Raw genomic sequence first — 15,048 nt, 5'->3', positions numbered from 1 at the left:
TCAACTCTAGATCTCTAGTGTTCAATAAAAAAGCAATATAAGCTTCACACCCTTTTCTCAAACATTTCTGAGCAGACATAACAAAAATTATAGCGAGAGAACCATCTGACTCATCTGAATCAACCCGGATAATATTACCATTTTCACATTTCAACTCAATGTATTTCTTTTCGCAATTCACTATCACATCATGGAAAGTCAACCAATCTATACCAAGAATCACATCAAACTCATCAAATGGCAATAGCATGAGATTAGCCGGAAAACAGTGACCCCTAATCATCAAAGGGCAATTTTTACATACTTTGTCTACTAACACATACTGGCCTAATAGATTCGATACTTTAATCACAAATTCGATAGATTCTATGGGCATGTTCATACTAGGCATCAATCTCATACAAACATAGGAATGGGTGGAACCTAGATCAATCAAAGCAGTAACACTAGTATCATAGAGAGAAAATGTACCCATAATCACATCGGGGGAGGATGCCTCTTCGCGAGCGCGAATAGCATAAGTCCTTGCAGGTGTTCTAACATCTGATCTAGCTGTTGAGTCCCTGGACATACCCCTATTACTTGCTCCAACTCCCAGATTCCTCTGTGGTCTGCCTCTAATGGGAGCATTTCTTGATCTTACAATAGATATTACTTCTCTTCTAACTGTTTCAGGGCAATCCTGAATAAAATGATCTAGTGCACCACATCTGAAATAGGCATTTTCATTTGCTCGTCACTCACCGAGATGACGTCTACCATACTGAGCACACTCTAGTCTAGATGGTCGAGTACTACCCACACTTGTAACTGTAGTAGTCTGAGCTCTTGAACCCACAAATCCTCTACCTGTGTTTCAGCTAGGATACCCGGCTGAAAAATTTGATCTAATAGAGAACTCTCTAGGCCTCTTGGATGTAGACTGAAATGATCTGCTCATCTGCCGTTTCTTTATGTCTTGAACTTCAATTTTAGCTTTGCTCTTTTCTTTTTCTTTTAACAACTCCTCTGTCTTACAGGCTTTCTCAACTAGAACAACAAACTCTTTTATCTCTAGAACACCAACTGACAGTCGGATATCATCATTGAGCCCATCTTCAAATCTTTTGCACATAATAGCTTCTGTAGATACAGACTCTCGAGCATACTTATTGAGTCTGACAAATTCACGTTCATACTCAGTAACAGTCATTTTACCCTGCTTGAACTCAAGGAATTCTTTTCTTTTCTGGTCAATAAACCTCTGACTGATATACTTTTTATGGAACTCCTCTTGAAAGAAATCGCAAGTAACTCTCTCACTCGGTACAACTGATACAAGAGTCTTCCACCAATGATAGGCCAAATCTCTAAGAAGTGAAACAACACACTTCATGTATTCCTTGGGTGTATAGGATAACTCATCAAAGACTCTAATAGTATTCTCGAGCCAAAATTCTGCTCTCTTTGTATTATCATCTTTAGTAGCCCGAAACTCTTCAGCCTGTAGTTTTCTAATCTTATCAACTGGTGGCCTTTCTCTTATGACTGTACTTGTACCTGTAACTGGGGGAGCTACATGGGGGATCTGAAAATCATGAAGGGGTGGAGGTCTAACAGCCGGATTCATACGAACGAACACGGCAAACCATTCATTCATAGCTTGGAAAAAGGCTTCTCGAGCCCCTCCCCCTAACTAACTGTAACGGGACTTTAACTAACATCTTGTGGCATCGTCCCTTCTGCAGAAGCAGACGCATTACTCTCTACATCATCTGTACCAGCTCGTTCGGGATCCATAACTATAAAAGAAAGCATTTTAAAATCGTCAGGAGTCATCACACTATCAAACTGCAAGTATGGCGTGTATAGCTAGACTTTTATTCATACTAAATATTTTGAGAATCGGCTAAACCTTGGCTCTGATACCAATAAACGTAACACCCCTTACCCGAGACCGTTGCCAGAGTTGAGCATGGGGAGTTACTTGACTTAACTTATTAATTCGAGGCATAAAAATTTTCTTTTAAAATTTCTTTCACTATTCACCATAATGTTGTGCACCTGCGCACAAGTCACTAATTTAACTATAACTCGAGGTACGAAACTCAAAATTTGTATCTGTAAATTTTACCTAAAATTATACTCATATATTATCTTACCATGAAATTTTTAGAATTTTGGTTTAGCCAATTAGTACAATTTATTCATTAAAGTCTCCCCTGTTTCATTGCCTAACGGTTCTGACCTTTATTCACTAAAAATAAATTTTCTTATTGTATGATTTTCATATGGTGTTCTCACTTATTTCTACAAATAAAAATACTCACTAAGGAATCTAGACATATAAATTAGAACTCATAATTATTTTTGTACAATTTTTAATGATTTTCTAAATTTCGAACAGGGGACTCTAGAAACCATTCTGACCCTGTCTAACCAAAATTCAAATATCTCAAAATATAAAATTCCTTTACCCACACCGTTATTTCTCTATGAAAATAGACTCGATAAGCTTTAATTCTATATATCATTCACTCTCTAATTCATTTTATATCCTTGGTGATTTTTCAAAGTCACATCACTACTGCTGTCCCAAAACTGTTTCATCGCAAATTTTTACTCTTTCATAATTTCTAGGTATAAACTATCACCTAGGCATTCATAATACCAAAAATATTCTTACCTTGCCATTTTAATAGCTAAATATTATCACATATTTACACATCATCCTTTAGCAATATCATAAGGAAATACATTCAAAATGACTAAGTCCCTATACATGCCATAACTCAAACATTGATCATCATAAAATACCGAGTTGTTTTTGTTGATAGTGTGAGCGCTCTCTGGCATATTTAAGATCCCTGAATTAGCTTTGCAATACTATAAAAGAAGGAAAACAAAAGAAGTAAGCATAAAGCTTAGTAAGTTTACAAGCAAATAAATAACAACATTTAACACAAATAATTATACTCAAATGTCATGATCTTTAATTTCCTCTTTACTTAATCTCTTACTCGGTCACTTACTTGTTTACTTAGATAACTCATGATTATAACTTACTCTTCTCTTGCTGAAATGTTGGTTTTCAATTGATAACATAATATGTTCTTAACTCTTACAACTCACCTGAATCTTACATGGGACCTCTCATAATCCCCATGATGCCAATGTCATGTCCCAGACATGGTCTTACATGGGATCTCATTTCCCCAATGTCATGACATTTGTATCCAATGCATTCCCAATGTTTCAATGGGACTTTTATCACTGATTCTCTGTCATCTCATACTTAAGTCAACATTAGATATTTTCATGAAATAAATACATAATTGCTGAAAAATAACAGCATTAATAATAATTATCAAAATATTGCATTTATTTACTGTAAACTTACCTCGGTACAAAATATGGCCAAATCTATCAACTTAGTCTTCAACTTTTTTCTTTCCTTGGTCTAACCCCGGATTTCGTTCTTCTTGATCTATAATAGAAAATTTAGTTTATTTAATACTCACATTTATCAAAACAGCCCTCGACTCTAACTTTAGCTAAATTACGATTTTGCCCTTAAAATTTTACATATTTACACTTCTACTCCAAACCTCGGAAATTAAACTTCATCCCATATTCTTATGTTTTATAACATGCTGAAAATTTTTCCCTTCTATGGTAACATCAAATTCTCATTCTAACACTTACTTATGAACATTTGGTATTTTTACCGATTATGTCGTTTTACTCGTTTTCACTTAAAATCGCTTAGCACAAATCGTTTAACATAATTTAAGACTTCATATTCTACCATAAAAAATCAAAATAAACACATTTCACCTATGGGTTTTTTTTCCAAATATGAACCCTAGGTTAAATTATTGCTAGAATAAGCTAAATCAAGTTACCGGGGCTTCAAAAACGTAAAGAACATTAAAAACGGGGTTTGGGATCACTTGCTATAGAGCTTGGAAGCTTTAAAACCCTAACTATGGCTTTGCCTTGCTAATTTCGGCCAAATGATGAAGATGAGAACAATTTGCCATCTTTTTCCCTTTTAATTCATTTTAATTACCAAATTACCAAATTGCCCCTAACTTAAAATTTTCCTATTTCACTTATCTCGTGTCCATTTTTGTCCATAACTAAACCAATGGTCTAATTACCATATAAATACCTCCAATTTAAAATTTCATAACAATTGGACACTTCTAACAAGTAGAACTCAACTTTTGCACTTTTTACAATTTAGTCCTTTTGACTAAATTGAGTGCCCAAATGTCAAAAATTTTGAACGAAATTTTCACGAAATCATTCCGTGAAATTATATACCATAAAAATATAATAAAATAATTTTTTTTTCTCATCAGATTTGTGGTCTCGAAACCACTGTTCTGACTAGGCCCGAAATTAGGATGTTACACGATGACTCAGTAAGTAATGTTAAAGTTTAGTTGAGACCTAGTTAGAATGGAACTAGGGTACTGTAGATTACTAGACTTTAAAATTTTTAAGTGATTTTATTCATGGGAATCAAGAGGCGATCGTGGAATTATCAGATATTCCACTAAGTATTATCCTTGGTTGTCTCTACGAAATAAAGATATCTAGCTAGCACATTTTTATGTTTTGCTTCTACTTCTTCTCCTTCCCTGCTTTCTTCACTAAATCTTTAGAAATTTCTAAGTTGGAGTCGTTATACAAGGAGTTTCTAGTATCTAGCTGATGTAATTTTTAATACCAATTTACTGGTACTTTCTTGTAAACTCTTAGCTCATTATCGAAGGAATTAAATTGTTTACAGTAATGCATGCATAGATTTTAGAACTATTCGTGAGGAAGGAAACTTTTGGATTTTGGATTGCATGCAACTAATTCATGCATGCATGTTAAATTTCAATAGCTTAATGATCTGATATTTATATTTGTCTCTTTTTTAGCTAAAGAAGCTAACGAAGGTCTAAGCAATAAAGACAAAGGACCTACGGAGTAGATTACAGTATTAATTCTTTGGTGAGTTCCTTCTTACTTCCTTGTGTTATAAAATTTTCAAATATTTTTGTTCATTTGATCAGTTTCAGTTGTGACACTCCATACCCAGATTCGACGATCGACCGGTCGTGGGTCTTACATGACAAGTCTTGGAGAGGTTCAATTGGATTCGAGTCGCAACATAGCAAAGTTATGGTGCAACACACACTTCGAAGTAGAAAATATGAAAAATCAAAGTTGTGTCGCACCATACCTACTCTATATCGCACCACACAGGCCAATTTTTAAAACTTTACATTCTTGGTCTGACGTGATCTTCGAAGACCTATCATAAGTTTGCATGGCAAGTTATACCCTAGATAACCTCCATGAAGTCTCCACAAGCAACCTACAACCCCTTGACATCCCACTCTTCAGAAATCTGCACTCGTTTTATTGTTCACTTGTTTCGTAATCTCCAAAAGATGACCAACTACATTTCCAACATAGAATCAATAGTTTATAATTTCAATCATAGAGAACGGGAGCTCAAAATTTATCTTTGAACCATTGGACGAAAATCTCCTCTTCATGAGAGAGGTTTCGAGCCCTTAGCATCTTTGATGAGTAGGAAGAGAGACATAATCGAATAAAATAGTTGGGAAAAGCTCTATATGACCCCCAATAGCCGACTAAGAGAAAGAGTAAAAGTCAAACATCAAAGATAATGGGACTCACAGACATGACAGTCTTGGAATGGCAAACATGAGGGATGGAATACAGGATATTCTGATTCACATTGCGAAATAGAATGGATGGGCAACAGCAACACCACTACCAGATATGTTTGAGATTTTTCCACCACTGGACGAGGAGGACAATGAAGGAGAGGATGATGCTGATGACGATGAGGAGGAGGATACCCCGATCATTCCACCGAATTATGAGCGAGTATTTTGACTAAACCGTTTAGCAATGAAAGGCGTGGTGATCCGTGACCCGAGCCATCACAACTCGGCCCAGACTTCAGAAAGGCGGGCTGCTAAAGCGTCGATGAGGTGTGATAGGGGAAACCTAGCAATGATGGAGGCATTGGAACCTGATTCCGACTAATTCTAGAACATTTTTAATTTTATTTTGGTTTTATATTTTTAAGACTTATTTTATTTTTGGTTGATTTTTTAGGATTTTATTTTATATTATTGTATTTTTAGTTTTTCTTTGTAGGAACCCTATATTTTTTAAGGTATTACCATCTCGAGCCGAAATCACAAGGAGGAGTAGGCCCACCAATTGTGATTGAACGTACCACGCCAATCAGGTAACCTTTTTCCTTTATCTTTAATTGCACATTAAGGATAATGTGCCGAATAAAGTGTGAGTTGACATGGAAATTTTTTACTTTTTTCTGTTATTTTGTTTGTTTCTAGTCGTTTTTAATTTTTATATTGTGTGTTTTGTTGATGCTCAAGCTTTTAGAAATACAAGTGATTGGTTAGGAGCATATACTTAGGTTGTTTGTTTAATTTGTAAATCTAGCCTGAAATTAAATAATTTAGGTTGTTTATATTTAGATTAATTAGTTCAGTTCATTAAACTATAAATAGGAAAAATAAATTAAATATACCAAGTGATAAAGGTAGTTATAAATAGATAATTATATTTGTAACACCCCTTACCCGTATTCGACTCCGGAATAGGGTACGAGGCATTACCAGAATACATACACTTATAAACATGTTAAACCGAGTTATAAAATTTCATTCAAATTTAAACTCTTCAAATTTTTAACATGCTTTTATAAATATTCACGTTATAACTTCAAAATACTATATTTGTAACAAATAGGGCTTCTGAGACCCAATACATACTCATGCAATTCAATACTTCATTTCCATTTCATTTAATTCATGATTCTCATGTTCACGATTCAATTCAATTTCTCAATCCAATATACATTTCAATACCACAATAATTCATTTAATTCAAATCAAATCATTTGCAATTTCCATTTAATTCACGTACAGTTCAATTTCATTAAGTTCAATACTAATACATATTTATCGTTTAACTTAACGTCCCCTTTTTGCGTCATTTTACACTTCAAGCATGAACTTAGTATTTCATTTTCTTTCCACTCCCGTTTCCTATGCATATCACACAAGATATAAACATTACACTCAACCATAGTTGCAAGCTAGTGCATTTAATCCATATACCATTCATGGCCTTACTTCATACCAAATCATATACCAAATATACCATACATACATACATACTATCAAACTTTATTTTCCAATATGAGCTTAAACCATGATCAATAATATACAAATGTAAGCATCATTTCTATTTCCACGTTTATCGATTATAATCGATCATATAACCAATTATACATAAATCATTCATATATATATTTAATTTTCCTCCTCCTTCTCTCCATTCCACATCCTTAGTGTACTTAACACTCTTAGAAATAACATTTTCTACAGTTTATTTATTCACCCTTATGTATATTCAAAGCTGTCTATTCGAGTCAGTATCACTAAATTATTTTTATCTGGAGCTACAAAACTTCAAATTAAGAACTGTTAATTTTCCCTGAAACTAGACTCACATATCCTCTTACCATAAAATTTTTAGAATTTTTGGTTTATCCAAATAGTACAGTTTATTCTTTAAAGTTTACCCTATTACGCAGTCTGACAGTTCTACCCACTCTTCACTAAAAAAGAATTATCTCATTGCACAGAATTCAAATGGTGTTTTCATTTGTTTCTATTGAAAATGAACTCATTAATAATTCTAAGAATATAAATTATAACTCATAATTATTTTTTTACAATTTATAATGATTTTCCAAAATCAGAACAGGGGATTCCGAAATCAATCCGTCCCTGTCTCACTAAAATTCAAATATCTCAAAATATAAAACTCTTTTACTTGCTCTGTTTCTTTTATGTAAAAATAGACTCACTAGGATTTCATTTCATATCTTATTCACTCTTTAATTATATTTCCACCATTTTTGGTGATTTTTCAAAGTCACATGATTGTTGCTGTCCAAAACAGTTTTGTTGCTAATTCTACTTTTTCATAATTTCACTTTTTCACTTTCAATCACTATTCAATTCAAAATTCACTTTGCCATTTTCAAGTCAATATTCAATTAAATTCCCCACATATATTCATTATTCAATTACACTTAATCGTTACATGATCTCATGTATTTTCACTTAGTCAATTTCCCGATGAACACTTCGAAATAATAACAGATACACGGTGGATTCAGCACACAGCAACCACCCTTTGTAATCAATGATATTCGGTGGGATCAGCACATAGCAACCACCTTCTAATTAATGATACCGAATCACATAGTAGCCTACACATAGTACTACACATGTGACCAACACTATCCGATACACGTAGTAGCCTGCACATAGTACTACACACATGATTTAAGCTATCCGGTACGCATAGTAGCCTGCACATAGTACTACACATGCGACCTATCTTTCTGGTACACATAGTAGCCTGCACATAGTACTACACACGTGACCATCACTTTCACTTTCACATAGTGGCCTACACACAGTCTGTGCCACACATGTGATCATTTCTGTCACTTCATTTGTATCCCTGTTTATTCCGAATGTTCAATTGGGAATTTCTCACTTTTTCTCACTTTTCTTTTTAACTAATCAAAGTCAATTCTTTGTCTTTCTTGACTTATAATGACACATTTAAATTATTTAACACACACATTCATCAAAACAATCCTTGAATCAAACTTTGGCAAAATTACAATTTCACCCCTAAACTTTTACATATTTACACGTTTGCCCCAAAGCTCGAAAATTAAACTTCATCTCTTATTCTTATGTTTTATGACATGCTGAATATTTTTCCCTTCTATGGCAACACCAAATTCCCAAACACTTATGAGCATTAGGTATTTTTACCGATTATGTCGTTTTACTCGTTTTCACTTAAAATCGCTCAGTAAAAGTTGTTTAACATAATTTATAGCTTCATATTCAACCATAAAACATTAAAATAAACACATTTCACCTATGGGTATTTTTCCAAATATAAACCCTAGGTTAAATTATTGCTAGAATAAGCTAAATCAAGTTATCAGGACTCCAAAAATGTAAAGAACATTAAAAACAGGGTTAGAACGAACTTACATTCGAGCTTGGAAGCTTGAAAACCCTAACCATGGCTTCCCCCTTACTAATTTCGGCCATGAGGTTGAAGACGATGATTTTTGGCCTATTTTGTCTTTTTAATACTTTTTAATTACCAAATTACCAAAATGCCCCTAACTTAAAAACTTCCTATTTTACTTATCTAATGTCCATTTTTGTGCACAATTTAACCAATGGTCTAATTACCATTTAAGGACCTCCAATTTAAAATTTCATAACAATTGGACACTTCTAACATGTAGAACTCAACTTTTGCACTTTTTACAATTTAGCTCTTTTGGCTAAATTGAGTGCCCAAACACGAACGAAATTTTTAAAAAATTATTTTGTGAAATCGTAGACCATAAAAATATAATAAAAATGAATTTTTCCTCGTCGAATTTGTGGTCCCGAAACCACTATTTCGACTAGCCCAAATTCGAGCTGTTACAATATTTGTAGAAATATAAGATGTTCGAATTAAAAAAATACTCGATAAATCCATCGTTATTGAAACAGTGCAGTATGACTAGTATAACCCTTATAAAAAGTGTTGGGAAAAATCTTGACCGAATTGAAACAAATAAAAAAATCATCATAAGGGTTATCGGGAAAATGTTACTGCATTAGAGTTCTAAGCATGGATAAAAATAAACCGAGTATGAAAAAAATAATTCAACTAACTATACTTTGCGAAAATAAATATTATATTCGTATATACATTTTGATGGAAATATATATTTAATTTTCTTTGACTTGTTTACTTTGTAATTTATTGAACTAGCCTACTCAGGTGTAAATAAATTTGAATTGTTTAAATTTCTAGCTAGAGTTATATATTTAGACAATTCTTCCTAGTGCCGATGCTCCAATCCAATCTCATGTATTAAGTCGGCTCAAGTACATTGTTTAGCTATAAATTTGATTTGATTTGTTCTGTTTTCTTGAGGACAAGTAAGGACTTAAGTGTGGAGGTAGGTGACCTGATTTGTAGTAGTTGTTTTAGGTCATTTCCGCACTTAACGAATTTGTTTTCTAGGAATTTTATAATTAATTATTATATTTTCACTATTAGTAGCTTAGAATTAAAAGTTAATAAAAATAAGTATTTTAAACACATTTTTTAGTGTTGATGACCTATTAGGTCGATACAGACCTTAAGTAGATTTAACTTGGGTATTTAAGTGTGCAAGAGGCTTAATTTTAGGCCCAATTGATGTAGGAACTTAGGCCGAGTGATGCACAAGCTTCCTGGGCCATGAAAGCATGAGAAAAATGTCCCAAGCCATAAAATGCCTTATGTGGCTTGACATGCAATGTCTCTATTGCAACACACAACCTTGTGCTGAGCCAAAGCAATCATGTGTTGAGACATAAAGCTTGAACATGGGCTACAAATAAGGATGATGTTGTCAACCATATTTTGGTATATTCTCAGAGATTTTATTTTTTACTTGCACCGAAAGTATCGAGGGCATATTGGGGGTATATCAGGGATAAAGTGCACATTTAGCGTATAAATAAGAGGCTTCGTACACAAATTAGGGCATCAATCAACCTATTCATCAAACATAATTATTTTTATTTTTCTTTTCTTTTATGTTTTATTCAGAACTTTCCTATTTCGATGTGAAGATAATAGCGAGTGGAGATTGCTCTGGCATTAAGCTTCAATAATTATCATGAGCATTCTCCTATCTCTTTTGTTATATTTTATTTATGCTTCATTAATTTGATCAACTAACTATCGTATGAATATTAGAATAATTTATTGTGTTTATTTCATATCTTGCATGATTCGCTTATTGAACTAATTAATTAAGCAAGTCGATTAATTAACAATAGAATAAGAGTTCATAATATGATTAGTTGGTATAAATTATATGTTCTTAAACTGTTAGGCCTGACAATCCTAATAAGTTATCATAGGGGAGACGAGATCAGGAGATAAGTCAAATCGAGTAAATCGTGTTTTATCTTGGTGGAGAAAGTGAGATCGAGAGATAAACGAGTATCTGCCGATTAATTAATTAGTAGAACCGGGAGGTAAAACTACTTAATTAATAGCTAGTTCATATTAAAATCCAAATTCTGAAATTAGTAAATCTTCTGTTTATTAATTAGGGATTTAATCGATCATAGGTTAAAGGCTCGCATTGTCAACACTAGGACAGGAAAGTCCCTTAGGTTAATTTAGGTTTAAAAATTTAATTAGTTTAATAAATTTATTAATTTGGACTAACACTACTAATCCGTGACTCGATTAGATTAGTAATTGTTTTCTGTAATTAATTTAATATTAATTTCTCCAATCTATAATTCCTTGTGTACGATCCTCGGAATACTTATCGAAATTCCATTGTATCACATATTATATTACAAGTTGACATGTACGGTTGCAAATATCACCGATTTAGTTTAAGATATTTTTTTAGTATGTTATTTTTACTATAAACGATAACACGTCTATACACCACCAATGCAAAGGAAAAATAGTTAGTGTTTAGATAATTTCCTAAAAACCTTTTTTCCTTTAAAATTCCAATTTTTGGATCCAACAAAATTTTACGTACAACATTAGCTGCATAAAAATGTCTTTGGAGAAGAAAGAAATAGAGTTGGGTTATTTATACCTTTCATGGTGGGACCTACACTATACATGTTTCTTATTGTATAAAAGTTGCTAATGGAGTCACAAAGGCACTGAAACGCGCACTTCAGGATGTGATTAAAGGATATGTGATCATGATGGGATCCCTGCGTGGTTCTCGATGTGGATCATGAGTCTCAACATGTGATTCCTTGTTATCTTAAAAGAGGATTAGTTAGCATAATCCTATAATTAGATCTATATTTAGTAGAGTGTTGAACCTTTGTTTTATTTGTAACGCCCCAAAAATTTAAGAATTTAATTGTGAGATTCTATAGTAATTAAATTTTTGTATCTGTGGTTCTATGTTCTACAATTGAGTTTGAGGTATGGAGTTCAAGTTGCATCGTTAAAAGTTTTATTCTTTTAGAATAATCCCTGTCCATGCGATATATGGGTAAAGGTAGTTCGGTAAGAACCTTTGACAAGAATGAGCTTGCTGGTTCATTGGTTAAGTATTTATCTGTATTTTGTCTGGTCCCGAGTTCGAATCCCACCGTATGTGTTAAGAGAATTTTTGCTAGTTGTCGGAGGTATGCTGGTGGTTAAGACAAAATTTATTAAAATTTGGTTAATGTTTGTATCTTTTTCTTCTTTCTTCTTTCTTTTTTTTTTTACTTTTTTTCTTCTTTTCTTTCTTTGTTTTACTTCTTTGACTCTTTCTCATTGAGTGTGTTCAACACGTGATTATCAAAAATTAGTGAGATCTTATGTTACTGAAAGACTTCTGTATAAGTTCTGTCAAAATCCTTCGACTTCTGCAAGGTTTGGTTAGATTTCTGTTACGGTGTTAAATTGGGAATTATCGAATTGCTTTACTTAAACTCTCAGTAAACTAGCCGTTTTGTTCCCTTAGGCATGAGTACAGAAGGAAGCGACCCTTCGCGAGTTATGCCGACTTAGCACGGTAGAATCGTCGGTAAGCGTTAGTCGTTGAAGTTCCCTCGTGTCAATTTATTCGACATAATTGACTGTGGTTTTAATGTTGTGTTAATTAGTCATTTAGACAAATGATTGATTGTTGAATGGTTAATTAGGTTTTGGGTAATCCCCGTATTGTTTTTCGTCAAAGCGAAACTAGGTGCGTACTGAAAATCTTAATTGTTGCAATTTTCGGTCGCCAAAAATGGTGGCTGTCGATACCACATGGCTAGACACACGGGCGTGTGTCCAGGCCGTATGAGCCACACAGCCGTGAGGCAGGCCATGTGATTTGGTCGTGTAACTCACTGTTTATTTATTTGGGGTCACACGGGCGGGGACAAGGGCGTGTGTCTGGGTCGTGTAACTCACTGTTTGTAGTATAAGACCACACGGCCAGGAACACGGGCGTGTGCCTTGGCCGTTTAACTCACTATTTATGGTATAACACCACACAGTCAGGGATACGGACGTGTACCTAGGCCGTGTGAGTCATACGGGCAAGGACACGGGCGTGTGTCCAGGCCATGTGACTCACTGTTTATGCTTCGGAACCACACGTTCAAGCCACATGGGCATGTGACCTGGCCGCATGGTATGTTATTGGGACCCGAAACCTATTTTCGAGGCTGAAAATATTACTTAACACTGATACTGGCCCCTTCAATGTACGAATGATTGAAATTGATTATATTAGAACTATCTGATACTCTGACATTTATAAGTACACTAAAATGCTTATTCTGATGTTGAACTGTCTTATTTGATTGTGAAACGAATTAGAATCTGAATACATGATATGGGTATTTGTGTTTGACATCGGCATGGGTTGGGATATTGGGAAGGAGGAAGAAATCTGTTCTGAAATCGTGGCTACGCCACAATGAGTATAAATCTGATTCTGACGCTTGTTGCATACTGAATTAGCAGCTAAGCTGCGTTTCTGTAAAAGTGTCAACGAACACTTTAAGGTGTGTAGGGTTGGTTGGGCATTGACTGTCCTTAATGGTGTGTTGGGATGACCGAAGACGATGTGTAGCAGGCGGGAATAGGAATATTGCATCTGAATTTGAACTGAAATTACTTCTGCATTGATTTGAATCTCTGAATTTGAAACTATGCTATAAATTAGTATTAATTGAATAAATTTCTTTTATGCACTGAGTTCACAACTCATTCTGTTATTGCTTGGATTTCAAGTGGTTCACAGACTTGAACGGGTCAGTGTCGCGAGAGCTCGGTCAAACTATTAGCTTTCTTAAAACTATTTTAGTAGGAGTCTCATTAAACTATAATAGAATGACTTTGGCAAATTATATGCTTAAGTAATATTTGTGTTGAATTTTATGTGAATCATGGTTTGGTATTATTGTGTCTTGCCAAGTATTTGATTTTTCATATAACTCTCTAAGCTCGGACTGGACGTATAGACTAGGTCTAGGGTGTTACAATATTTGAGAAAGTGTTATTCTTTTTTTTAGGGGGAAGGTATCAAGACTATCTCTCTAGAATCAAGATAATTTACTATGTTAATTTTACAATTCATAAAAATTAATTATATCGGAGTTGATCAAGGCTACCTTTTAGACTAGGCATTGGTGGTTTCCAGGCTTCTTAAGTCTTAGGCAAAACATATTATTTTTCTACTTAAAACAAGATTTAAACTATTGTTTTTGCGAACGAAAAATAGAAAATGATTGAAGATATACATATTTAGAAGACAATTATATGATGTTTATAGGATGAAACTGAATGTTGTGAACCGTTGGAGGGTAGCTTAAATTGAGCCAAAAAATATGTGAATAATAGGATGGGCAAAAGGTTTTCTGAATTCGGCTATAGCATTACAATGAAATAATTAATGATGAAATAATAAAAAGAAAGGGTCTAAGATCAAATTTTCATTTTTCCAAGATTTAGGAAAATGAAAAATTAAATGATGGTGGAGTTTAGAGTTTAAGGTTACCGTTTTTATATAATTGTTAGGATTATGAGTAAGCCATGATTAGATTTTTTTTTATTGGTGAGATGGTTGGTTTGGTTTATTTAGATAGAGTTAAAACTGATGAATTGTTTTTAATTGATTCCATTTAAATTTTAATGAATAATTTTAAAAATATTTTTATTTAAAATTTATTATAAAAATAGATAAAAAATTAATATAAAAATATAAAAATATTAATATTAAAGTATATTTTTCAAATATTTTATTTTAATATGTGCAATTTGGATAGATTGAATTGGATCTTATTTAGGCTTGAGCATAGATGAAAAAATTGTTATAAAAATATATAAATATTAATATGCGTTATAGTAAGATGACAATATTATGATAAACAA

This window comes from Gossypium hirsutum, chromosome D04 (assembly GCF_007990345.1).
Source record: "Gossypium hirsutum isolate 1008001.06 chromosome D04, Gossypium_hirsutum_v2.1, whole genome shotgun sequence".
In the NCBI taxonomy this organism is placed as follows: domain Eukaryota; kingdom Viridiplantae; phylum Streptophyta; class Magnoliopsida; order Malvales; family Malvaceae; genus Gossypium; species Gossypium hirsutum.
The sequence above is the reverse complement of the archived record's forward strand: the minus strand, read 5'-3'. Positions refer to the sequence as shown.